Genomic DNA, 25,462 nt, shown 5'->3' with positions numbered 1-25,462 from the left:
GTTGTACGTATACCCTTCTTTCACTTGTAAAGCGCCATGGAATAAATGGCGCTATAATAAAATAAATAATAATAATGCTATATTAGTGAATAAAATGAAATAAAAATTGTGAAAATCCCCTTAGAAGCGGAGCGCGCCATGCCAGGCATGTAGCAGAGCAGCCTTAGTTCTAATCTGAAATCCCACATACAAGTAAATGCAGTTTTTTACAATAATCTGAAATTACTACCTAAGCAATAATCTATTATTTAGGCCAAAATCACACATGGAGATTTTGCTCCGGATCCAGCAGTGTGCAGGTGACGGGCAGGTGACGGGCAGGTGACGGGCAGGTGACGGGCAGGTGACGGGCAGGTGACGGGCAGGTGACGGGCAGGTGACGGGCAGGTGACGGGCAGGTGACAGGCACTCCTCCTCCCAGTATCTCTACTGCATGTGATTCCACCATCACAATACTTGGGATTGTCTGCATGTGCTGTTGGTCATGAGGAGGTTAATAACTTTTGGCTGTAAACCCGCCCCCATGAGCAGTGATTGGCTGGCTATATTGTAGCAGGCTCTGGGCTGCAGGAGAGGTCACATACAAGCAGTGCGCAGCCGAGGTACCACCACAGCCCGGGAGGAGGGGACGGGGGGGCGCCCATGCCATAAACTGCTCACTATGACCCTATAACCGGGGGGATGCAGGGGACCCTCATCAGAATGGATGGATCTGGACACCAGATGCAGATGACACTGAGTGCAGAAGAACAGATTGAATGGAAGTAATAGGAAGGTGACGTGCAGACCTCTGGAGACCCTGGAGGACCCAGCTGCCCCTCCAGCATGGTGAGCAGGGGCGCAGCGCCCCATAACATACATGATTGACAGCTGATCAATACTCTCCAGCATAGAATGAATGCACCGTCCTCTGGAGATACAGAGCGATGCTACGTGTTTGTTTTAGTCTATGGTAAATATTTTGAAACTAATGTTACTGTTGGTTTTGCTACATTGTATCAGGTTTATTAGTAAATATTGGTTCATTTCGTCTGAAAGCTGCAATGGCTCTTGTATCTGATTCCTTTGCAGTAAAATCCGACTCCTTACTGCTGCTATTGACCTCACATATTGGATAAAATACTGTTTGGAGGATCATTCTGTGCAAGAAAAACCTAAGTTCCTTGTCGTGAGCTGACGGATTATACTGCAACGTGCTGCGGATCTGTGCTCAAAATCCGAAGTCATTTGCATTTGTGACTCAACTTTGGAGGGGAAAGTGTGAATTGCAAAAACTGAATGTGAACTCCTGTAATGTATGGTCATGTGACTCATTCTGGTCCCCCATATAGTACTCATTGTGACTATTGCTGTCAACAATGCCTTGTGGCTATGTGAGTTTTATGTATGTTCAAATAGCAGAATTTGCTGCCATTTTATTTATCATATTATTATCACTCCTATATATATGTGTGCATACACAATTTTATATATATATATATATATATATATATATATATATATATATATATATATATATATATATATATATATATATATATATATATATATATATATATATATATATACACAATAATTATATATATATACACATACACAATAATTATATATAATTATTATTGTGTTAGTGTGTGTGTGTGTGTGTATGTATATATATGTGTGTATATATATAGTATGTATAATAATGATAGAGAGAGAGATATATATATATATATATATATATATATATATACACTAGAAGGTGGCCCGATTCTACGCATCGGGTATTCTAGAATTTACGTATTGTGTAGTTCATGTATGATTGTTGTTCTCTATATATATATATATATATAATGAGAGAGATGTTGTTGTCTGTAGTTACCAAGTGTTTGTGTAGGGCGCTGTACATGTTCTGGGTGTTGTCTGGGTGTGACGGGGGGTGAGAGCGGTGTTGTATGTGTGTTGCGTTGTTTGTGGAGCGCTGTGTGTCTGTAGCGTTGTGTGTGTGTTGCGCGGTTTGTGTGTGTGTGTGGTGTGTTTTGGGGGGAGGTATGTTTTGTGTAATGTGTGTGTGTTGTGCGGTATGTGCGTATATTTGTGTGTGCCGCGGTGTTTGTGTGTTGGGTGTTGTGTGTGTGTGCAGCGTTGTCTGTGTGTGTGGGTGTCTGTGTAGGGCAGTTGTTTGTGGTTCCCAGTGTGTGTGTGTGTGGTGTGTTGTGCAGTGCGCGCGCGTGTGTGTGTGTGTGTGTGTGTGTGTGTGTGTGTGTGTGTGTGTGTGCGCATCAGCCTCTCTTCTCTCAGCCTCCCTCTCCCAGCCTCCCCAGCATCAGCCTCCGCCAGCATCAGCCTCTCTCCTTCCAGCCTCCTCCAGAATCAGCCTCCCTCTCCCAGCCTTCCCCAGGATCAGCCTCTCTCCTCCCAGCCTCCGTCCTCCCAGCCTTCCCCAGCATTAGCTTTCCCCTCCCAGCCTCCCTCAGCATCAGCCTTCCCCAGCATCAGCCTCCCGTTCCCAGCCTTCCCCAGGATCAGCCTCTCTCCTCCCAGCCTCCGTCCTCCCAGCCTTCTCCAGCATCAGCTTTCCCCTCCCAGCCTCCCTCAGCATCAGCCTCCCGTTCCCAGCCTTCCTCAGGATCAGCCTCTCTCCTCCCAGCCTCCTTCCTCCCAGCCTCCCTCAGCATCAGCCTTCCTCTCCCAGTCTTCCCCAGCATCAGCCTCCCCAAGCATCAGCCTCCACCAGCATTAGCCTCTCTCCTTCCAGCCTCCCCCAGCATCAGCCTCCCTCGTCCCAGCCTCCCCCAGCATCAGCCTCTCTCCTCCCAGCCTTCCCCATGATCAGCCTCTCTGCTCCCAGCCTCCTCCAGCACGCCGTGCTCTTCTGCCGACACTCACACACCCGATCGCATCCACTCACACACACCCGATCGCATCCACTCACACACACCCGATCGCATCCACTCACACACACCCGATCGCATCCACTCACACACACAGACACTGACGATATCGCACATACGCGCTGATACTCACAACATCCGGGGATATCACATGCTTCTGGCCATGTGATCCCCCGGCAGGTCCTGGAAGATCACAACAGCACAGTATCGAGGCCGAGAAGCAAGCGATATCCCAGGATGTTGTGAGTATTTGGATGCGATGTGATGTGTGAGGTGTGTGTGAGTGTGATCTGATTTGTGTGTGTATGTGTGTGCTGTTATGTGTCTGTATTTTCCGCCGCTGCAGGACCTTGATGTGTGGATGCGATGTGATGTGTGTGTGAGGTGTGTGTGAGAGTGAGTGTGAGCCGGTGTACACTGGTAACTATGATACACATCGGGTAACTAAGGGACCTTAGTTACCCGATGTGTATAATGGTTACCAGCTTTCACGGCCTCCGTGAAGATCCCAGCATCGCAAGGTTATGTGTGGCGCTGCTGGGATCCTGACGGAGCCGGTGTAGAAGCAAGTGATATCCCAGCATGTTGTGAGTGTGTGGATGTGATGTGTGAGGTGTGTGTGAGAGTGAGTGTGATCTGATGTGTGTGTGTGTGTGTACTCACCTGGGAATCGGGGCTCCGTGTCAGTTGGGCCAGAGCGAGCGTGGATTGCGTGAGGGGGGCGGGGCCTGCAGAGAGCCGGGGCGAGAGGCCAATCCGTGTGGGGGGCGGGGCCATGGCGAGCCCAGCGGCCAATCAGCTTTGTGTCACCGTAAGGACACAATTTCGGAGCATGACAGACAGACAGACAGACAGACAGACAGACAGACAGACAGACAGACAGACAGACAGACAGACAGACAGACAGACAGACAGACAGACAGACAGACAGAATAAGGCAATTATATATATAGATCACACACTAAAACACAATAATAATTATTGTATGTGTGTGTATGTATATGTGTGTGTATATATATATAATATTATATATATATATATATATATATATATAATATTTGTATGTATAATGAGATCTCATAATTATACATACAATATATATTACACACACGTGTATGTGTGTAATTGATAAATACACGTGTGTGTGTGTGTGTGTGTATAATAATATATTGTGTATATATAATAATGAGGTGTGTGTGTGTGTGTATTATTATATATATATATATTATGAATGTTGACAGATGCAGAGATTTGGACAATGGAATTGAAAAAACAATATCCAGCTCACCTGTCATCCAGAACCATGCAATTCCCCGGGGTGCTGGTGGTCCGCCGGCCAGTCCACAACAGTATAGTATAGAAAGGGAAGAGGAGTAATGTGGACCCAGCACCAATCCAGTAAAAAAATGTAAATCCTTTATTAGTACACTTAAAGAAAGGAGAAAAAAAGCCGGAAAACGCACTGTACAAAATCACATCACAGGAAGAACTTTAAGTGTTTCGGATGTAACACTTAAAAGCAAAAAAGTCCATTTATCATAAGTTAGTTGGACAAACTTGTCACATGATTTCGCCGTATAAGAATGCAGACACTACAAATCCTGTTGATCCTTTATTGTGCCATATGTACAGCCCAATGCCTAGAAAGCAAAGCACAATATAGCATGACCAATCAGATTGTGCCAATCATCCAGCAGCATGTGTTACTTGCATTGAGGTCTATAAGGAGCATCATGCCTCTAGTTACGCAATATTGATGAGTAGCGGTCAGCCATAGTTGCGTGCAGTTGTAATATACGTGAATGTTACGGATTTTGCCGCTATTTTGTGTTACCGGATTGTTCTTGCACTATAACTATTTGATCTGGGTTTGAATTATAGTAGAGTGGCTGCATTAGTGTCTTTTCTCTTACACATGCCCCCTCCTACGCATTTTTCTGCTTCATTATCCATGTCTGTCCAGCCCATTCTCTCTTGTTCCTTTTGAAAGGATGAATAAGATTAACCTTTCAGCCCTCAGAGCCCCATGTTAACTGGTGTCTTGGTACCTCTATAGGACAGAGCTTCATGGTATGAAAGTACAAAGAGTTTGCAGTCCCTTTATTATTGGTAAAAACCTGGGCTCATATAATGACCGTCTGCCAGCAGGTGTAAGAATCTTACTGAGTGTTTGATTGTAAAGTACAGTTTAGATTTTTTTTTTTCTTCTCACTGATTTTTGACTTGTGCAATCATTACCACTGCAAAATGTGAGGAAATGGCTGTTATTTTCTGAAAAGTCACCTGTGAGTTGCAACGCTCGCCGCCAGGAATGGTGCTGCGGCAAGCTAGAAGTGGACCCACTACACCATAGGGAGACCCTGAGCCTACCATTAAGTGGGGGTAGGGGACTGGGACTGTGGCAGCTGAACCCCCAGGACAGGGGAGGACACAGGAGCAGACAGGACTGAGTCTCAAGTGCAGACAGGGATCACCAGGGTGGCTCAAGGCAGACAGGATGGACAGGCAGTCTCTCTAGCACTAACAGGGCTGGCGGACAAGCAAAGTCACTAGCAAGGAAGATGGCAGAGCCAGAACGGGCAGGCAGTTACTAGTACCAACAAGACATAACAGACAGGCAGCACAGGACTGGTAGCCAAAAACAGCCAGGGACAAGACTTGTACCAGGTGCCAACAGGCAGGACGGGCTGGTAGCCAGGTATGGGCAGGACAGGCTGGACCCATGTGACATCAGGCAGACGGGCTGGCAACCAGGTACAGGAAGGAACAGGATGGGACCAAACAGGACAGGGTGACCTGATAACTGACTAGACAGAAATAAACTGTGGTGTTAAACAGGCTACTTCCCTAGTGGGAGTTTGCCCGGAATACCCAGTATCTCTCAGCGATAGGCTGGGAGTGGCGTGCTGGCCTTTTGAGAGGGGCAGCGGTGCGCGCACTTCCTGGGAGCACTTCCGGAGGACCTGTGATGTGCACACAGCCTCTGGGAGGAGGAGGAAGCCACTTGGAGGAGTAAGCAGGGATGCTGGGCAGCGTAGAAGGAGATGGTGAGTTGGGGTGCGTCCCTGCAGGGGGGAGAGGCAGGGATGCAGCGTTACATGAGTTCTGTTTTAAGTGACCATACACACAAAGCTTTGGTAAAAAATAGACACGTATTCAAATATAAATAATTCACCTTTTAAACATCTTACATGTAAGAAATGGAGCTTGGAAAACTCCAATAGTTCGTCATGAATTAGAGTAGTGTGCAGGCATAACCATAGCTCGGGTCTAACAAAGGACTTGTATTCTGGGGGTCAGTGGGGTTCCTACTGTCAGACGACCTGCAATCAGACACTTAACGGGAGTCTGTCAGCATAAAATCACTGTTGTAACGGAGATGCTAGTAGTGCAACTTAATGGCGCTCAGTGCACCATGTTGTGGCCAAACAGTTCATTGCACCTATCCACCTACTTGCTTTCCCTCGCTCTCCATGACCCCTGTCTTTGACAGCTCTGGCTTTATAAAGTCAGAAAAGGGTGGCGATAGGAGTCGGTGGGAAAGTGCATTTAAAGGGACTCAGGTTGAACCGCCATTCTGTGCTGCCAAAGTACAGGCGCTTGGTGCATCATGGTGTGGCCAAAATGTAAGTACACCTTTCCATCTAATTGTTTTCCCTCTATGTCCAGCCTCCCCTCCTCTTTGACTGCTCTGGTTTCATGGACCAGAGAAGGGTGGAGATGGGAGCCTTCACTTTAATTTTTGGTCCCTCTATGGTGCACCGAGCGCCTCTCCTTGGTTTGCACAGTCATATAGTGCTGGTAGAGTCCATTTAAAAAAAATTGCCACAAATCCAGTGCGGTAGTATTGTGAACCAGCCTCTTTAACCTTTTCCCAACATGAACTCTACATTTTTGGCGCAAGTTGGGAGCGGATGTATAGCGGGGGCTTACAGGCAGATGATGGCTGTGTGTTACATCCAGGATCTGTGTCTATCCTCTATCCCATCGGCTGGGACATGATCGCATGTGCCGATGCTTAGCTATGACAGCAGGAGGTCTGTGAAGCGTTACTGGGCTTCAGAGGGGATTGAAATTTTTGCTAGATTAAGCATTACTTTGGTATTGCCTTAAAACCCAAGCAATCAGATATTCGCAGCTTCAAATCCACCAAGGGACCACCCTCCATATTTCCCTCTTAAAAAGTAGAGATTTAAGGAAATAGCCATATTTATTATCACTGTGTCCATAAGAGTCTGATCCTTCAAATGTAAAATTAATCAACCCCATTGGTAAACACTGCAAGCCGAAAAAAATCAAAACCACAAAATTGCAGTTTTGTTTTGTTTGGTTGCATCAAAAAATGCAGTGAGAACCGATCAAAAGAAAAAAAAAAAATGTGCTCAGGTTATAACAGCTGTACAAGTCTCCCCTGATGTTCTGAACCACATCAATACACTTAATTGAAAGGAGCCCTTCATGATCTATAGGATCCAGTGTTTATAGCCTGATGGTTTGAGTGATGCGGTAGAAGGTATTTGTTTTCTAGCAAAGTGTTGGGGTTTTTTTTTTTGTTTTTTTTTTTTTTTCAGCTATCATAGGTTTTATGATGGTGCCCATCACATCCCATCACCTATATATAAATCAATGTTTTTGATGTAATTTTGATATATGATACTTGAAGTTCTTTAATATAATTCAATATTTTGTGGCTTAATAAAAAAAATTCTCATTAATACATTTCTGTGGGTAAAAGACATCTGCAGCAGCCATTCGAGTGTGGTGTATTGTGATGGTCTCCACTAGAGTTGAGCGAATAGCTAACTATTGGTACTCTATACTCATAACGAGTACTGTCTATGTCTAATACTCGCGTATTCGTTCCAAATAGCGTGTGCAATGCAAGTCAATGGGGGAAAACTCGCAATGTAACAAGTAACACTAATTCCGCACTATTCGCTACTCTCACGAATAGTGCGGCATTCGGGTTACTCGTTACTTTGCGAGGTTTTTCCCCATTGACTTGCATTGCACATGCTATTCGGCATGAATACGCGAGTATTAGACCGTAATCGTTAAGAGTATAGCGAGAACGAATAGTTAGGTACTTGCTTAACTCTAGTCTCCACCCTTTCCTTTTGAATACACTAGTGATTTGTCTCATTCTATATATGTAAGGTACCTTGTAGGTAGCCAGTATATTAATTTTTAACTTGTTTTACACCTTTTAGAAAGCTGTACTTTAGCCGAAACGTCTTTTTTTTTTTTTTAGTTTTTTTTAGTTTTTAATACAGAAAATAATTACATTCCTTCAAGCCTGCTTCACTGAGTGGCAGCGCCACATTAGTTTTTTTTTTTTTGTTTTTTTTTTTGTTTTTTAAATCCTCTGTGTTACATGTTTTTGTTATACACATGTGTATTTTTTTTTTGTGTAGTGGAACACCACAAAAAAGTGTGTGTGTGTGTGGGGGAATTTAAACATTAATTTTACATATTACCCCCAAAGTGAGAAGGGCAAAATTGTTGGCACACTTAACTTAATATTTGGCTGCACACCCTTTGCAATATACATCTGTAATCAATCGCTTCCTATAACAATAATGAAGCTTCTTACGCCTCACCTGGAACTTTGGACTCTTCTTTTGCAAACTGCTTCGGGTCTCGTATATTAAAGGCATCATCTACCAAAAGCAATTTTAAGATCTCTGTACAGGTGTTCAATGAGATTTAGATCCTGGCTCTTTGCTGTCACTTCAGAACTTGCTAGCATTTTTTTTTCTCCATACATTTCTGGGGGTTTCTTGAAGTATGTTTGAGGTCATTGTCCTGCTGGAAGACCCATAACATAGCATGCAAACCCACCTTTGTGACGCTGGGCTCTAAATTTCTACCTACAAGCCTTTGGTAATTTTCAGATTTCATGACCCAGTGTCAGAGGCAGCAAAACAATCCCAAAATCTCTTTGAGCCTCCACTATATGTGACTGTAGGTATTGTGTCCTTTCCTTTTGTAGGCCTCATTCTGTTGTCTGTAAACAGTAGAGTGATGTGCTTTGCCAAAAAGCTCCTACCTTGGTCTCATCTATGCACTAGACATTTTCCCAGAAGGATTTTAGCTTCCTCAAATACGTTTTGGCAAACTGAAGTCTAACTTTGTCAGCAGTTGACTTCTCCTTTTATATCCTGCCAGTTATGGCCTTTGGAAGAATACAAGAAAAATACGAAATTGGCTGTCAGAGAAGGGGGGTTAAGGATGCACTCACAGGGCTGAATAGTGGACGTATTGTACTGCTTGTGCTATGGTTGCAGTCTGTTTTGATACATTTATAAGGGGTTTTCCATTCTTGTATGTAGCTTGTGAATGCCAGACAGTGGTTAGTTGCAGTCAAAATTATTCAACAACCATTGCAAATAATTAGTGATGGAGCACTGAAAGGCTTGAGTGCTCGCTACTCGAATCAAGCAGGTCGGATGCTTGTTCGAGCTTGATTCAAATAGAAAATGAATAGAAAACTCAAGCATTTTTCTTAAGACCCTACCAGGAGGGCTGGGGTGGGGGAAATCACTGAAATGGAAGGAAACCGCGCTCAGATAAAATGGGAACAGCGTGGAGACAACGCCTGGACGCATCTGACTCCCAAGTTTATGCTGGGAACAATGTTGTCAGATTACTCCACTTTTACATAGGTAAAGATGGTTGACCTTGAGGAGATCAACATCCAACACCACGGAGACACAATCACATGTTTCTCAATGCAGTGACACTAGAACAAGGCCCCTGGGAAAATATGCAAAACAAGAATGCCGCGGAGACACCATCACATGTTTCTCAACGCTGGCAGGAAACTATCCAGGTCTTTCACTGGGAAGGAACAACCACGGGAAGGGCAGTCTCCAGTCTAGGAGACCACCTATGCCAAACATGGTATCCATCCACAGACAGCTGTTTCGGGTATTTGCCCCTCATCAGTGTGGAGTAGGAAACTGGCTAGTGGAAGCAATGCCTAATAGAAGACTACATAGGTAAAGATGGTTGACCTCGAAGGATATCAACATCCAACACAGTGGTGACACCATCACGTGTTTCTCAATGCAGTGACACTAGAACAAGGCCCCCCCGGAAAATATGCAAAACAAGAATGCTGTGGTTTCCTTGACTGGAGACAGCCCTTCCCGTGGTTGTTCCTTCACGGTAAAAGACCTGGCTAGTTTTCCTGCCAGCGTTAAGAAACATGTGATGGTCTCTCCGCGGCATTCTTGCTTTGCATACTCCACTTTTACAGACTGAACAATAAAACATACAAAACTGAATATATAATGGACTTTACAGGAAAAAATTTTTAAAAAAACATTTTCTGTATAATGACATTATATAATATATGAATGAAACCCCCTAAAAAAACCAGGCTCCTTAATAGTTTGACCAGCTTTCACTGTATTTCCTTGTCGCCTATGACTACAGTAGAGGGTAAATAAAACTACACCCGCGGGTGGTCACCAGTAAATGTAATAACACTTACATCCAAAGCCCAGATAAGGAAGTTATGTGACATGGTCAGACACATCCTTTTTAATTTATATGGAGGGACTCAAACTCTAACGTATGCAGACAATACAAGAACTGCCAAAAATTAGAATGAAGAGGGATTCCAACATATTCTGTTAGGTAGTGGGACTCCTAGACTCAGTCTATGAAATAAGTGCAAGTGCTGCCAAATATTAGGACTAACTGCAATACACCCTGCAAGACACGCAGAGAAGGGTCTCGAATGTTGTGGGGGTGTGTGTGTGTGTGTGTGTGTGGTTTTTTTTTTTTTTTGTCCCCCCCCCCCCCCCCTCACTTTAAGCAGGGGGGACTCCTAGACTGGTAAAGTCTATGCACTTATTTCGAGGGCTGATAAATGTACTCCTAGGAGTGTGTGTGTGTGTGTGTGTACATAGAGAATTTTAGAGGTAGACCTCATACACATCCTGAAAAAATTATGAAGGAGAGCATAATACACACCTTGGAATAATTGAGGGCAAGGTCAGGTTGACCATATTAAAACTTTTTAAGAACAAGAGAAAACGACCAAAGAGCCCAAAATGCAATCGGTGAACCTTCATTAAGGTATTGGTGAGCGGCACGCTTAGCAAGAGGAACGCTAACAGGGTTTCCCAGAATAAAAGTGATAATTCACTATTGTTTTAAACATGGGTATAACATATACATAGTATAGAAAATGGTGGTTCACAATTCCTATGAGGATGGAAACAATAGATATACACAGTATATCGTTTCCATAGATTTCTTTTGGGCATGTACGCATGCGTGTCTTCGGCCCTGGCGCGTCATCGCGCCACTGTGTCTCTGAGCCTCACAAGGTGACCGCCATGTGATTTGTCACGTGGCCGTCACGTGACTCGGACGTCGGGTGACCTATGACGCGGTGGGCGATTGGCGTTCTGGGTTGCTGAGACAACACATGCGTCACTCACCCGCCCATCAAGGATGATTGGATGATGCCTCCTTTAATTCCCACACTTCCCTCACTCTGCCACTCCCCCTGACGAAGGCTCTTCCAACGAAACGGCCGTTGGGTGGGCGCTGCTACTCGGTCTCCCGGATTTATTGTAGTATGTATACCTTTATGATGGGCATTCGCCCCTCGGATTTTACATGACTCTTTTGCATTATGGGTATCTTATACACCAGCCACTGTTGGTTCTCATGACACATTATCCCATTCCATCCACTACCTGGGATTATATTTGTGATTTTTCCCTGGCTATTTTTTCCTATAACGGATGGTAATGACTATCTAGTCTTTATTAGATATAGTTGTACCTTTTTTCTATACTGTGTATGTCTATTGTTTCCATCCTCATAGGAATTGTGAACCACCATTTTCTATACTATGTATATGTTATACCCATGTTTATAACAATAGTGAATTATAGCGTTCCTCTTGCTAAGGCTGCTTTCACACCACCGGTTTCTGCAATGCGGCACAATCCGGCACTTTGCAGGAAAATCGCAATCGTGTTTTTTTTTTTTTTTTTTTTTTTTTTTTGTTTTTGTTTTTTTTTGCTGCCGGTTGCGTTTTTCCTGCATAGACTTTACTTAGTGCCGCATTGTGCCGCATGGCCTTGCGTTCCATGCGGTTTTTGCCGCATGCGGCAGATTTAGCCGATGCAGCGGCCGGATGGAACGTTGCCTGGCACGTTTTTTCGTGCGCCAAGAAAAAAAAATCGCACCGCATCCGGCCGACGCGGCACATTTTTCAATGCATGCCTATGGCGGCCGGATGCGGCGCGATGCGGCAAAAGCCGCATCCGGCCGCCGCATGCGGTTTTTGCCACTGCGCATGCTCAGTAGCATGCCGCAAGCGGCGAAAACCGGACGGGCCGCATGGGAAAAACTTATGCAAAGGATGCAGTGTTTTCACCGCATCCGTTGCATAGCTTGCACAGCCGGATTGAGCCGCAGAGCTCAAGCCGGATGTGTGAAAGCAGCCTAAGTGTGCCGCTCACCAATACCTTTTAATAAAGATTCACTGATTGCATTTTGGGCTCTTTGGTCGTTTTCTTTCTCTTGTTCTTGGTGTTTTGTTGCGACTGCCCTAGTCCTCTCCTACTCCATTATTGACTGTCTATTTACATACATCATTTTTATGGAGCGATGCTCTGGTTGATAGATTCGTTTATTCATATTAAAACTTTAACTGAGGACCACCTGTTCAGCCTTTTTTTAAAATTTTGAGCAAGAGCCACCTCATGACCCTTTAAAAAAAAATGTTTTTGAACAATGGTTGCATGACAACCTTGTTGATATGGTGAAGGAACAGGACAAGAAAAGGTATAGTTACGGTGGTTATGGGATCATGGCCACTCACCATCTTGGTTGAATCCTCAAAATTTTGGGAAACCAGACAGATGTCAGACATCAATGGCCACTCGACGGTTCTTATGTGCAAAGGCTGACAGAATAAAGACGTGCATGTTGTAGCTGGTATTTGACTACTGCCCTCTGCTGCTCACAAAGCCTTGCCGTAATGTGAAGTTACAGCACATGAGCACATCTCAGACCAGTCATTGAGCTGGCACTTGCAAGCACTGCTGCAGCACTGTCAAACTGATAGCTGACTTGAGGAATGGACGCACAGTCAGCATACCTTCACAGGTAGCTCAGACAAATTTGGGTTTGTGTCACAGGGTTTGAATTGACTGCACAGGGGCTCCTAGACTAGGCCACAGACTAGAGACCCTGCGCTGTCCCTTATCTCAGAGGTACGCTTGATGGTAGCAAGGTCTGAGCCCCCAGCGTGACCCTGACTCCTTTCCGAGCCCTGATCTTACTCCCTCTCTTCGCCAAGTGGATCGCAAAGCTACCACTTTTTCATGTATGTGTGAATGAGGCCTTACTGATCTCTTGAAATGCAAAGGAGTAGGTAGGTTTTTCGTTTTCTTGTTTTTAAGAATCCTACTTGAATGAGTGAGGAAATTTAATCTGTGCAGAACTTAGAAAATGCATTTTATAAAAAAAAAAAACCAACACTTTGAAAATGACACAAAATGCAATAACAGTGGAATTTCAATCATGTTGCAATTAAAAAAAGGTGCTCTTGCACAATTTTGCTCCGCGAAGCTTCTGCTAATGACTGTGGTGCCGACGGGACAGTTAGAACAGCATAAATTTAAAGTTTGACCTACAGGAAATCAATCCCAATTTTCTGTTTTTATTGCATTGCACTCCCTTTTACTTTACAAATTAAACTAACATTTTTAAGAGCATTTGTGATGCCCTGGACTATTCGGTTCGTCACAGGGTTCTGCACAATCTTCCCTCCCCGTGCCTGGAAAGCTCCAAGCTACTGTTACGTCGCCACCGGAGTCCGCTCCATCGACTTCTACTCCGATCGTTAGGCGACGCCGTGTTCCTACCGTGGGTAGTGCTGGTGATGGGAGAGAAGTAAATGCCAGCGGCGCTGGTGGGCACAGGCTCCACTCATCCACTGGTCTGGGTTTCCTGGGGACCTGCAGAACCACTGGCTGACTGTAGGTGGTGGGTGTCTCCCAGCTGAAGTACCATTAGTCAGCTACAGCCAATGGGAAGACACCACACCCTTCATAATTCCCCTCCTGTCTGCTGACCTCTGCCAGAGATGGTTCTTATTTCCTGGCTCCTGTTCCGTCCTATTCTGTTTAGCGATTCCTGTGTGCTGACTTCTGCGTGTTTTCTGACTACCCTCGTGCCTACTGTTTTTGTACCTTGCTGCCCGATCCGGATTTGACCTCTGCTACGTTTTCTGATTACGCCATTGCCTTCCGATTTCGTCTCTGTTCTGCTATTCCTGGTTTGAGCCTGCCTGACTACTACTCTCATCGGACTGCAGCCTTCCACAGGTATTGATCACCGGAGCCCTGTGTAATTCCCTGTATAGGGGTTAAAGGGTTTCAGGGTTCTGGGGGTCCTGCTTGGTGAGTGGCTTCACTCTAGCCTCCCCATTACAGCCCACCTGAGTCTGTGGATCCAGGCAGGGGTTACAGCTACCAGGCCACAACGGACTATCTAAATTTTTGTGCCAGGAGGCAGGTTACGGACCACCAGGCAGTGCTGCAGGGGATGGGACCCAGATGAGCTCCCCTCAGACAGCGGCAGTCAGAGACTTGGTTTACCTTGCTGTCAGCGTCTGCTTCATTGCTGAGTGGGTACCTGACTGACCCCTGCACTGTCCCCACCATCCTGAGTCCCGGGGCCTACCCCTACCCATGGAGGATAACGTCATCTTGCTGCCTCACTCAATCACCCCGGGTACTCCCAACGGCAGCAGCGATAGTCCCAATTACCGCACACCACGGGTGGCGTCACGAACTATACCGATCCCCTGTAAATAACCCCCCTCTACATTTGAGGGTGGCCCCTAGCCCCCGGGTCCGTAGACCCTCGAGCCACGAGTAATCACCACCCGCGGATCCGAGCGGTTCGATCCGCTGCAGGAACGGCACACACTCACTGCTGTTAAGAATCCAAATGTGATAGTGTATATAGGTTTTTTGGTTTTTTTTTTTTTATACTTGAGTGAAGGATATATAGCACCAGTGAGGATTAATTACTAAAACTTAGCTTTTATTTATGCTCTTTAAAATTCAATACAATTATAAAATACACTTGGGATCACCCTGCAGGTAGCCAAGGTGCATGTTCATATGTTATACTAAGCAGCCCTTGGAACAACACCAATGGGGGAACAGTTATGTGTAATGCAGGTATCAGTTACTGTCATATATAAAGCATTATGGGGATATTGGACAAAGGTTCCGTTATCTCAATGCCAAACAATGGAGAACTATCTCCTCAAAGACAGTAGGATATACACTATCCCCTTTTACAGGGATCGCTTACACATAATACAACATTGCGGTTGGCAGCATTTGGTGTTTGGACTTTGCAGGTCACACACCACTCTTTGACCCACTACATGATCTTTCATGCTTGGACCCCTGAGGAGTCACAAATAGTGACGAAACGCGTCGGGAGGCGGGAGGCATGTGGGACTACCTTTTGCAAGGACACAGGTTCAGATGTGGACCGTCCTTGTAAGGACGGGAGACAAGGGGGCTTAGGGCGAGCTATATCCAGCCTGGACCACAGGCCCCTCTGTGACCCCTCCAAAAGACGAACTGCCGTACCAAACGTCTGAAGATCCTCCAAATGGGTGAGATACAAGTCTATGGGGAGAAGAACAGATCCGGTGGCAAACGTCGGATCCGTTCTTTCTGTTTTTTTTACCGGATTGTGCCGCACGGCGATAAACTGATGTGTGAAAGCAGCCTAAGTGATAGTCTGGACGCAGGCAGAGGGGACGGGGAGTCGCAGATGGGGAGGAGAAGACCCAGTGTACAGTCCTGGCCCCTGTGCACTGAAATCTAACTAGCGTAAAGAAAAATAATAAAATGTATTTCTTCACCAAAGATATCAATATAATCAGTGTTGCAGCACTATTACAGACATATATTTTCTTTTATATTATAAAACAAGGGATTCACTCCAGTGGGTGAATAAGGGCATTATAAAAGCAAAATTCATACCCTGGATACATACTTTCCATCAGAGCATGTATAAAAATAAGTATACCCATTCTGAATGAATGAACTACCCCAAAGACCCTCAATCTCCAGCTATCTTCTTCTGTACCATCAATGGAAAATCAATCCATGTGTAGGGATCTGGGTTTTCATTTAAAAAAAAAAAAATCCCATTTTGTGCACACGTTGTATAGATTGTGTAGCTTCCATAGATCATTTGATCTGGCCGCACAGAAGCCTCTTTATTCCATGCACTTCACATGACTCATTCTCACCCTGAAGCTTCACCTCGTAAATGAACTTGCCTTCTGTTTTTAGCGCCCATGAATCATCCACTCTTCGCACCCACAAACGGATGTATGTTTGCCAGGAATAAAGTTAGGAGAATTTTACTGTGAAAATAATAATTAAGATTTAACAATTGCAATAACACATTGTACGATGTCTTTCCTAAAGAACATATAAAGTACACAAGGGTTTTTGTGGTGTGGCCACTTTTTGTAGACCTGACACAATCTGCCTTGGTCACCTCCTAAAGCATAAATGAGAAGATCCTGATTTGTCCCCTTAGGCAAAGGGTCTCAAACTCAGCTGGGTGTATGGGCCGCACAGAGGAAAAAAAAAATTAAATTTGGGGGGGCCACATTTTTTGCAGGACAAAGTGACATTTTTATTGGTACCCTTATATATTATATTTTTACACATTTTTCGATCACTGATTTTGCACATTTTTCACTTGTTTATTATAACAAATGTGCACATTCTTTGTTTAAATATAAAAAAAATAATAATTTTGATAAAGTCATGCCTTATTTGGAGTTTAGTTTTTTTTTATATTTTTTTTAATTTTATCCCTTTCTTGTAACGAATAGTGTTTACAATTTTATCACTATATAGAAATTTTGGCCAACATATTTTAGTAATGTTCCCCATGTTGTTGTAATGTGCCCATCCTTGTCCCCTTGCAGTATTGTGCCCCATCTTATCGTAATGTTTTCCCATCCTTTTTCCCTTTGTAGCAATCTCACTATCCTATAGTACTGTCCCCATCATATAGTTGTCCCATTCTGTAGTAATGTGCCAACCTTGTCCCCATCCTATAGTAATGTCCCCAGCCTTATCCCTATCGTATGTTTCCCATCCTTGTCCCCTTGTAGTAATGTCCCAATCCTGTAGTACTGTCCCCATCCTATAATAATGTGCCCATCCTTGTAATGTGCCCATCTTTGTCCTTATTCTATAGTAATGTCCCCATCCTGTAGTAATGGGTAGGGGGGCAGTGGCTATAACTTACTGATCACTCTGCTCGGCTTCCACAGACACCGGAGGGGAGCGGTCTCCGGCCCCAGATCCACAGTGATTGGAGCGATCGGTCAAAAGGCCGGTCTCTCCAATCAGAGCTGAGGGCGGGTGAAACTGAGGTTACCCAGCTCCAGCCAATGATCAGGGCTATAGCTGCACCGATCATGACTGGATTTCAATGTTTCAACCATTTTCAATGGCTGAAACATTACAGTGGCTATGATTGGCTGAGCAGCGTTCGTCAGCCAATCACAGCCTCCGTAGGTCCGGGGAGGAGACACCACCCCTCCTGAGGTCAGGCAGAGGTCCCCTCCTCCCAGAATCTAAGGTATTTGCAAAGCGATCGCAGCCACCGGGGCCGCAATTTCGCCATGAAGTACTTGGTACATCATGGGTCCTTAAATACCAGGGAGCCATGACGTACCCAGTACGTCATAGGTCGCTAAGGGGTTAATGTGCAGTCATTCACATACACACGAAAAAAAAAACACCATTCTTCTCACCTGTCCCGCGTTCCCTCGGCTGCCTCATCTCTGCTTCTTGCTGTCTACAGGCCCGTGACCCTGTGCACTATCGCAGCCGGTGCAGGGGCAGTATCCACAGTCAGTGATTTATGTCAAATGAATATTTTGCCGCAGAAAGCTTGACTGAGAGCGCAGCGCCGGCAAAACACATTCATCTGACATAAAGCGCAGACAGTGGCTGTGGCCCCTGCATCGGTCGCGATGGTAAAAAGGGGCACAGGCCTGGGGGCCGCACGAAGCAGCCTGAGCCTTTCACTTCTCAAACGCTGTTTTACCGCATTTCGGTGCATTTTTAAGCTGCATTTTCATGCGTTTTTGATCACTGCGTTTTGCTGCATTTTTCCAATGCACTGCATGGGTAAAAAAAGCAAGTAATAATTGATACGTCTAATTGTAGACCTTAACATGTAGTAATTTCTTTTTCATCTTAACAAACAGGAGAAGAGAAGGGGTTAACGCCACGCATCAGCCTAATGAAGATGTGGAGTTGTTGATCAATAAATATCTTTTTATATTTCATAGGTCTACGCGTTTCAAGGTTGAAACCTCTTCCTCAGGACCAGGACATCAACAAAGCCTTTGTTCTGGTCCTGAGGAAGAGGTTTCAACCTTGAAACGCGTAGACCTATGAAATATAAAAATATATGTATTCATCAACAACTCTACATCTTCATTTGGCTGATGCACAGCGTTAACCCCTTCTCTTCTCCTGTTTGAATGCTCATCCACGTGGGGCTGTGGCAGACGCCATTATCTTATGCTTGGAAGTGGTTGTGACTTTCACAACCACATTAGGTGAGAGTGTATATATTTTATAATTACTCTTGTCATCTGGTAATACCCTATCAGCGCTTCTTTTTTCTAGTCTTTTTCATATTTTATAAATTAGGATAAAGCCTTGGGCAATGGTTTATCATAATCCACAGTCATTCTATGATTGGCAGCACTGGGTAATATCATCTGGCCTGCTAGGATCTCTCATACCGACGGAATCCCACTCCGACCACAATGAAATATACTCCAAAAGAGTTTACTAATTTCTACCTACTGGTAATTGCAAAATTGTATACAAAATTTCGAGCCACGTGTGAAATGTCAACATGTTGGCAAACATGTCAACCTATTCAATATAGTCACAACATGAAAATCCTGAAATACATATTCACAGTACTTGGTAGCCCGTGAGTTGCCACACAGTGGTAGCAAAAGAAACAGCAAACTTGGATGTTTTGGTGTTGTACACCCTTCTTCAAAGCATTTTATTTATATTTAAATATTTCCGTGTTTGCTATTATGAAAGGGGTTTTGTTGTTTTTTTTTTTTTTGAGGTTTTGTATACTTTTTTTTTTTTTTTTTTTTTAAATTTTACTATATAAAATTTGACTACATCATGGTCTGAATGTAATAGCTTTAGACCAGTGTTATCAACTCCAATCTTCAAGGCCCACCAACAGATCAGGTTTTTGGGTTTTGCTTAGTATTGCACAGGTGATGAAATTTTTCTTTGTGAAAATCCTGAAAACATGGTCTGTTGGTGGGCCTTGAGGACTGGAGTTGAGAACACTGCTATAAACTCAGTGCCATGTGTACAGTGCCCAATGAAGCTTTTGTGGCCGCATATGTAGCCCTATACTGGGAAGCAGAGCTTGCATGCACTACTATTCATTCAGTGCCATGTCCTTCTTCAGGTCTGATGCATAAACATAGTATTAACTACACGGTTCCATTTGACACAAGTTGAAGCATGGTCTGTTTTTATAGTAAAAATTGTATTTTATGTATGATTCATTTTTATAAAGAGTCTTGCAAAAGTATTCATACCTAGCAAACGTTTCCACTTTTTTTTTTTTTTCATGTTACACCCACAAATGTTAATGTATTTAGTTGTAATTTTAAAACATCTTTTTTATTCAAATTTTTAAACATAACAAAAAAATTAAACAGTCAATTCCATGGTCAAATAGTAAATATCAGCATACATGAGATTGATTTGTTCATCAATGCAACTGTAAACCTTGCAAAGGAAGAAAAAATAAAAATAAAAGGTAGTATCACAAACAAAGAATAAGAATGTGAGTGTGAACCCTTCCACAATTATGTTCTTGCTATGGTGTCGACTACCATCTCCATATAGTACATGCTAAGTGTCTAATGATGGTCCCAAAACACCCAACGTCCCCCCCCCCAGGTCTTCCAGACAATACCACCCTGTATGGCGGAAAGGGCTAATTATTTTAAGGATTTCCTGAGGACTATAATGAAAACCAATTAATTTTTTCCACAGCGGAAAAACTTTTCCTGCTGACTCTTTACTCCTTTCTGCTTCTATCAGGTCCAGTCCCAATAGATGTTTCATTTGAGATATTATCGCTCCCATTGATGGAGTGTTTGGTTTAAGCCACTCACTAAACAAAGCCTGAAGAGCCGCCACTAAAAATGCGTGGATGTTTCTAGGACTCTTTACTTTGTTTACCATACTTTGAAATTCAGATTCGGGGCTCAGGGGGGGAGGGGGGTGGGGGTGGTGGTAATTGGTGGAAGAGCCTGTGGTGTTTGTGGAAGTTTCGTTCCTAGTTGTAATTTTGTGATATACCAACATAAAGTAGGAAGCATTTGTGAAGTGTAAAGGAAATTAATGATACATGGTCTGAATATTTTTAAAATATAGAAATCTGAAAATTGAGAAGTGTATTTGAGTTCGGCCCTCCCGAGTAAATGTTTTGTAAGATCACCTTTCGCTGCAATTACTGCTGCAAGTCTGTCACCCAGCTTTGCTCATCAAGAGGCTGAAACATTTGCCAATTCTTCCTTTCAAAACAGCTGTAGCTCAGTGAGATTGGATGGAGACATCTGTGAACAGTAATTTTCAAGTATTGCCACAGATTCTCAATGGAAATTAGGTCTGGACTGTGACTGGGCATATTCACACACAGGAATATGCTTTGATCTGAATCATCCATTGTAGCACTGGCAGTATGTTTAGGGTTGTTGTCCTGATGGAAAGTGAACCTACTCACCAGTCTCAAGTCTTTTGCAGCCTCTAACAGCTTTTAATTCAGAATTGTCCTGCATTTATCACCATGCATCTTCCCGACAACTCTGACCAGCTTCCCTTGTCCCTGCTGGAGTAAAGAATTTCCACAGCATGATGCTGCTACCACCATGTGTGATGGTGGGAATGGTGCTTTCAGTTTCAGGGTTATGTGCAGTGTTAGTTTTCTGCTACAGATAGAGTGTGTGTGTGTGTGTGTTTTTTTTTTTTGCCCAAAATTAGTTTAATCTCATCTGACCAGTGCACCTTCTTCCACATGGTGTAGCTGTGTCCGCGGTCCTCGACATTGCATGAGGAAGAAGGTGCACATGTCGAGGACCGCGGACACAGCTACACCATGTGGAAGAAGGTGCTCTGCTCAGATGAGACTAAAGCAGATCTTTTTGGGTGGAATGGTTTGTGTGGTGAAAATCTAACACTGCACATCACCATGAAAACGCCATCCCCGCTATCACACGTGGTGGCAGCAACCTGCTGTGGGGAGACCTTTCTGCAGCAGAGACAGAGAAGCTGCACAGAGTTGATGGGATGATGGATGGAGCTAAATGCAGGAAAATCCTGCTGGAAAACCTGTTAGAGGATGTACAAGACTTGACACTGGAGCATAGGTTCACCTTTCAGCAGGACAAGAGCCTAAACGTACTGCCAGAGCTACAATGCATGGTTTAGATCAAAGCATAGTCATGTGTCTGTCCCAGTAATTAAAATGTTGACCTACATCCCATTTGAAAATCTGTGGCAAGACTTGAAAATTGCTGTTCAGATGCTCACCATCCAATACTGCTGAGCTAGAGCTAGTTTGCAAATATTTCACCCTCTAGATGTGCAAAGCTGGTAGACAGCCCCCAAAATACTTGCAGCAGTAATTGCAGTGAAAGCTGGTTCTACAAAGGATTGACTAACAACTAAAAAAACCCCAAAAAAGCAAAAAAAAAAATTTGTGCTTTTAGTTGCAAGGTTTGGCATGTAATGCTACTTTCACACATCCGGTTTGAGCACTGCGGCTCAATCCGGCTGTGAAACCTATGCAACGGATGCGGCGAAAACACCGCATCCTTTGCATAAGTTTTTACATGCGGCCCGTCCGTTTTTTCCGGTTGCAGCACGCTACTGAGCATGCGCAGTGGAAGAAACCGCATGCGGCGGCCGGATGCGGTTTTTGCCGCATCGCGCCACATCCGGCGTCCATAGGCATGCATTGAAAAATGCACCGATGCGGCGCAATTTATTTTTTTTTTTTTGCTGGAGCCAAAAACATGCCAGGGAACGTTCCGGCTGCCGCATCGGCTAAATCTGCCGCATGCGGCAAAAACCGGACAGAGCGTAAGCCCATGCGGCACAATGTGGCGCCAATGCTGGAAAACACGAAACCGGCGGCAAAAAAAAAGTTTCTTTTTTTTTTCAGCAGAGCGCTGGATTGTGCCACACTGCTACAGCCGGATGTGTAATAGTAGCCTTAGTTTTTTTTTTTTTTTGTTTGTTTTTTTTATGCTTCCAGGCCCCCCTCCTTCCATTAGCCACAGGTGTTTTTATCCTTTAATGGTTTGTCTCTTGTCCCAAATATGTGGTTATTAAACCATGAAAGAGGTAGTAATAGAGTAGGACCCAGTATTGTGAGGTTACTGTGACGTGGCTACTGGGAAGGTATGAGACCGGCCATTCTGATATGCAAAACACCTGGAAAAATGTAAACAATTTTTTTTTTTTTTTTTTTTTTTTTTGTCCATATAAAGTATTGACTAAGGGAGGCTAAGTGCTCGCCACAATTTTCAGATTTGTATTTTTAAAATATTTTGAAAACCATCTATCATTTTCTTTACACTTCATGAATATTTGCTACTTTTGTTTTATATCATTTTAAAATAGATTTTAAAGGGAACCTGTCACCAGAATTTTCACTATTAAACGAAAAGAATCCCCTTCTGCGGCTCCTGGGCTGCATTCTATAAAGGTTCATCCTGCTACCGGCCCCCCTTTCACACCTAAATAACTTTATAAAATATTACCTTCTGCTATGGTAATGAGGTTTGCTGGCCCGGTGGGCGGGCTGTATTTTATCTGTTATCCCCCCTCCTCCTGCCGCTGTTCGCCGTCCCGCAGTGTTCATTTACCTAGATGAGGCCGCCGCCCTCATGTTCCGCAGTGCTCCTGAAATCTTGTGCATGTGCAGTCGCACTATCGGGGGACTAAGCACTGTTCAAAACACCGATGATGTTATTGCGCAGGCGCGAGATTATGGGTGGCTACTTGGATGACGCTGGTGATGACATTCACAGCGCTGCCCATAATCTCGCGGCTGCGCAATAACATCACTGGCGCTCGCAATTTGAAAACAGTGCTCAGTCCTAGGATACTTCCACTGCACATGCGCGAGACTCCAGGAGCACTGCGGAACATGAGGACGGCGGCCTCCTCTATGTAAGGCCCCTTTCACACGTCAGTGATTCTGGGACGTTTGTGCTTTTTTTTTTTTTAAACGTACCAGAATCACTGACATACGCAGACACATTATAATGAATGGGTCTGCTCACACATCAGTGATTTTTCACTGCACATGTCTCTGTGCGGCGTACCCGCGTGTGCGTGATTGCCGCACGGAGACATGTCAATTTTTTTTTTTTTCTGGCATCACTGATGTCCCACGGACCACGCAGTGGTGTGGTCCGTGAAACACGTGCCAGAAAAAAAACGTGCTTTTAAAATAAAAATAATTTTTACTCACCCGGCTCCAGCGACGCTCTCTGCAGCCCGTTCTGCCGGCTGCTTCTGAGCCGGCTCATTACTGTCGCGCATATTCATTATGCACGACACAGCCGACCCGGAAGCAGCTGCTGCGGGGGTCAGCGCCGGCCGGATGCTGCACCGCGGGAGCGATCAGCACCATGGAGAGTGGGAGCGGGCACAGGTGAGTGAATCTCTAAGTGCAATCACGGGCCACGGAGAACGGAGCCCGGATTGCACTTAGACAACCCACGTGTGCCGTGATTCACGGCACACGTAGGGACATATGCGTGTTTTACACGCCAGTGAAAAACGTCTGTGTTTTTCACTGACGTGTGAAACGGGCCTAAATGAAAACTGGGGGACGGCGAACAGCGGCAGGAGGGGGGATAACTGATGAAATACAGCCCGCCCCTGGGGCCATCAAACCTCATTACCATAGCAAAAGGTAATATTTTATAAAGTTATTTAGGTGTGAAAGAGGGGCCAGTAGCAAGATGAACCTTTATAGAATGCAGCCCAGGAGCTGCAGAAGGGGATTCTTTTAGTTTAATAGCGCAAATTCTGGTGACAGGTTCCCTTTAACTCATTTTTTTCACCCACAAACTTAAAGTTTACAGGGTGTGACTAGTTTTTCAAGGCACTGTATGTGTCAATCTGTAACATCACCAAAATGGGGAGATCTGTTCGATTGAGGGATATTCGGTAGCCTTTACGCACATTTCATAGTTTATAAGCTTCATGTGGAAGTGGCTTGTATACTATAGTGTTGTGGCTTAGTCATTATTCTGTGGTTGGATTCTGAGGGGTTGTTGAATGAGTAGACCTATTTTATTGTTTTGTTAGATGCCTGATTTATTTTTAATACTGGTTGTCCCAAACCACTGTAGCGAGTCACTTCTGGGTCAAAATGAGCTGGAAAAAACTAGTGTACGTATTATATAAATCACAATTGACTATACTGCGTCATACTGTTGTGACCTGGAGAACAAGCATGCACCGCTGACCTCTGCAGATCATCCTCCAGCTAAAATGGTCAGGCATATTTCCCGAGAACAGGTGCTTCCGCCAGCTCATAGCCTTGCTCCAGTTGTTGTCTATGAAAAGATTGTAATAGTTCAAGCTCTGTATAAATATATTTTTTGATCATTTGTTTACAGGAAGGTTGTAAGTTATAACAACTATACATATTAACATGTATATCTGTAAAAAGGAAATTCACTCCACATGCTCTGATCTCATAGAAGCATGATACGAGAACATTGTTGCAGTCTTTAATTCTGAACTACAACCTTGTAAGAAAACTGTTGAGATGAAGTTTTGTTTTTTTCCTTAGAATGTTGTTAGATTTCAAAAAATGTCTGAGGAGGGCCAAAGGAGCTTCTTTTTTTTTTTCTTTTTATAGACCCTTTTATTCTAGAAATCAGGACTTTACCATGTGATCTCCTGTATCTTGGAGAATAATTTTCTTTATCTTCTTAAGGACTTGGGAATTCTTAGTTCTTGTGATTTGTTTATTCCTCCCCGTGTACCAAGAACTATATCTTCGTTGTATATTTCCATCGACAAAGCCCTGTAAGGACTTCTTGTTGTGTTATTTTGTTTGTTTTTAGTAGGCCAAGTTGGAGTTTTGAATGTCATTTATTTTACCATATAATGTACTGAAAAACATTAAACGCTAAGAAATAAAGAAAAAGCATTTCTTTCATTGTCTTTATACACCTACAATATTTAAACTTGTTTAATATGGTCAATTTAGTGGTAAAAAATTCTACAACCTTTTTTTTTTTTTTTTTTTTTTTTTTTTTTTTTTTTTATCCCGTTTCTATGGGACATGAAGAGGCTATCCTGTGATGCATCGTGGCTGACATCTGGTACTGCTGGTGTTAACTTCTCCATGGCCAGGCAGCCAATGGCGTTTGAGGACATGGAAGAAATCTTAGC

The 25,462-nt window shown here is 43.9% G+C and overlaps 1 protein-coding gene across 1 annotated transcript in view; it reads left to right on the top strand.

Annotated features, from left to right (window-relative positions):
- Window positions 1–634: 634 nt before the first annotated feature.
- Window positions 635–25,462, top strand: part of FMN1 (formin 1) — a 367,097-nt gene continuing 342,269 nt past the window's right edge. The window contains exon 1 of the mRNA XM_075330787.1: window positions 635–828. The gene's annotated coding sequence lies outside the window, so the exon portion shown is untranslated. The remainder of the gene's footprint in view (window positions 829–25,462) is intronic.

The sequence above is a fragment of the Anomaloglossus baeobatrachus genome, chromosome 12 (genome assembly GCF_048569485.1).
Source record: "Anomaloglossus baeobatrachus isolate aAnoBae1 chromosome 12, aAnoBae1.hap1, whole genome shotgun sequence".
NCBI classification, from domain to species: domain Eukaryota; kingdom Metazoa; phylum Chordata; class Amphibia; order Anura; family Aromobatidae; genus Anomaloglossus; species Anomaloglossus baeobatrachus.
Note: the sequence above shows the minus strand (reverse complement) of the source record. Positions and strands in the feature narration are given on the sequence as shown.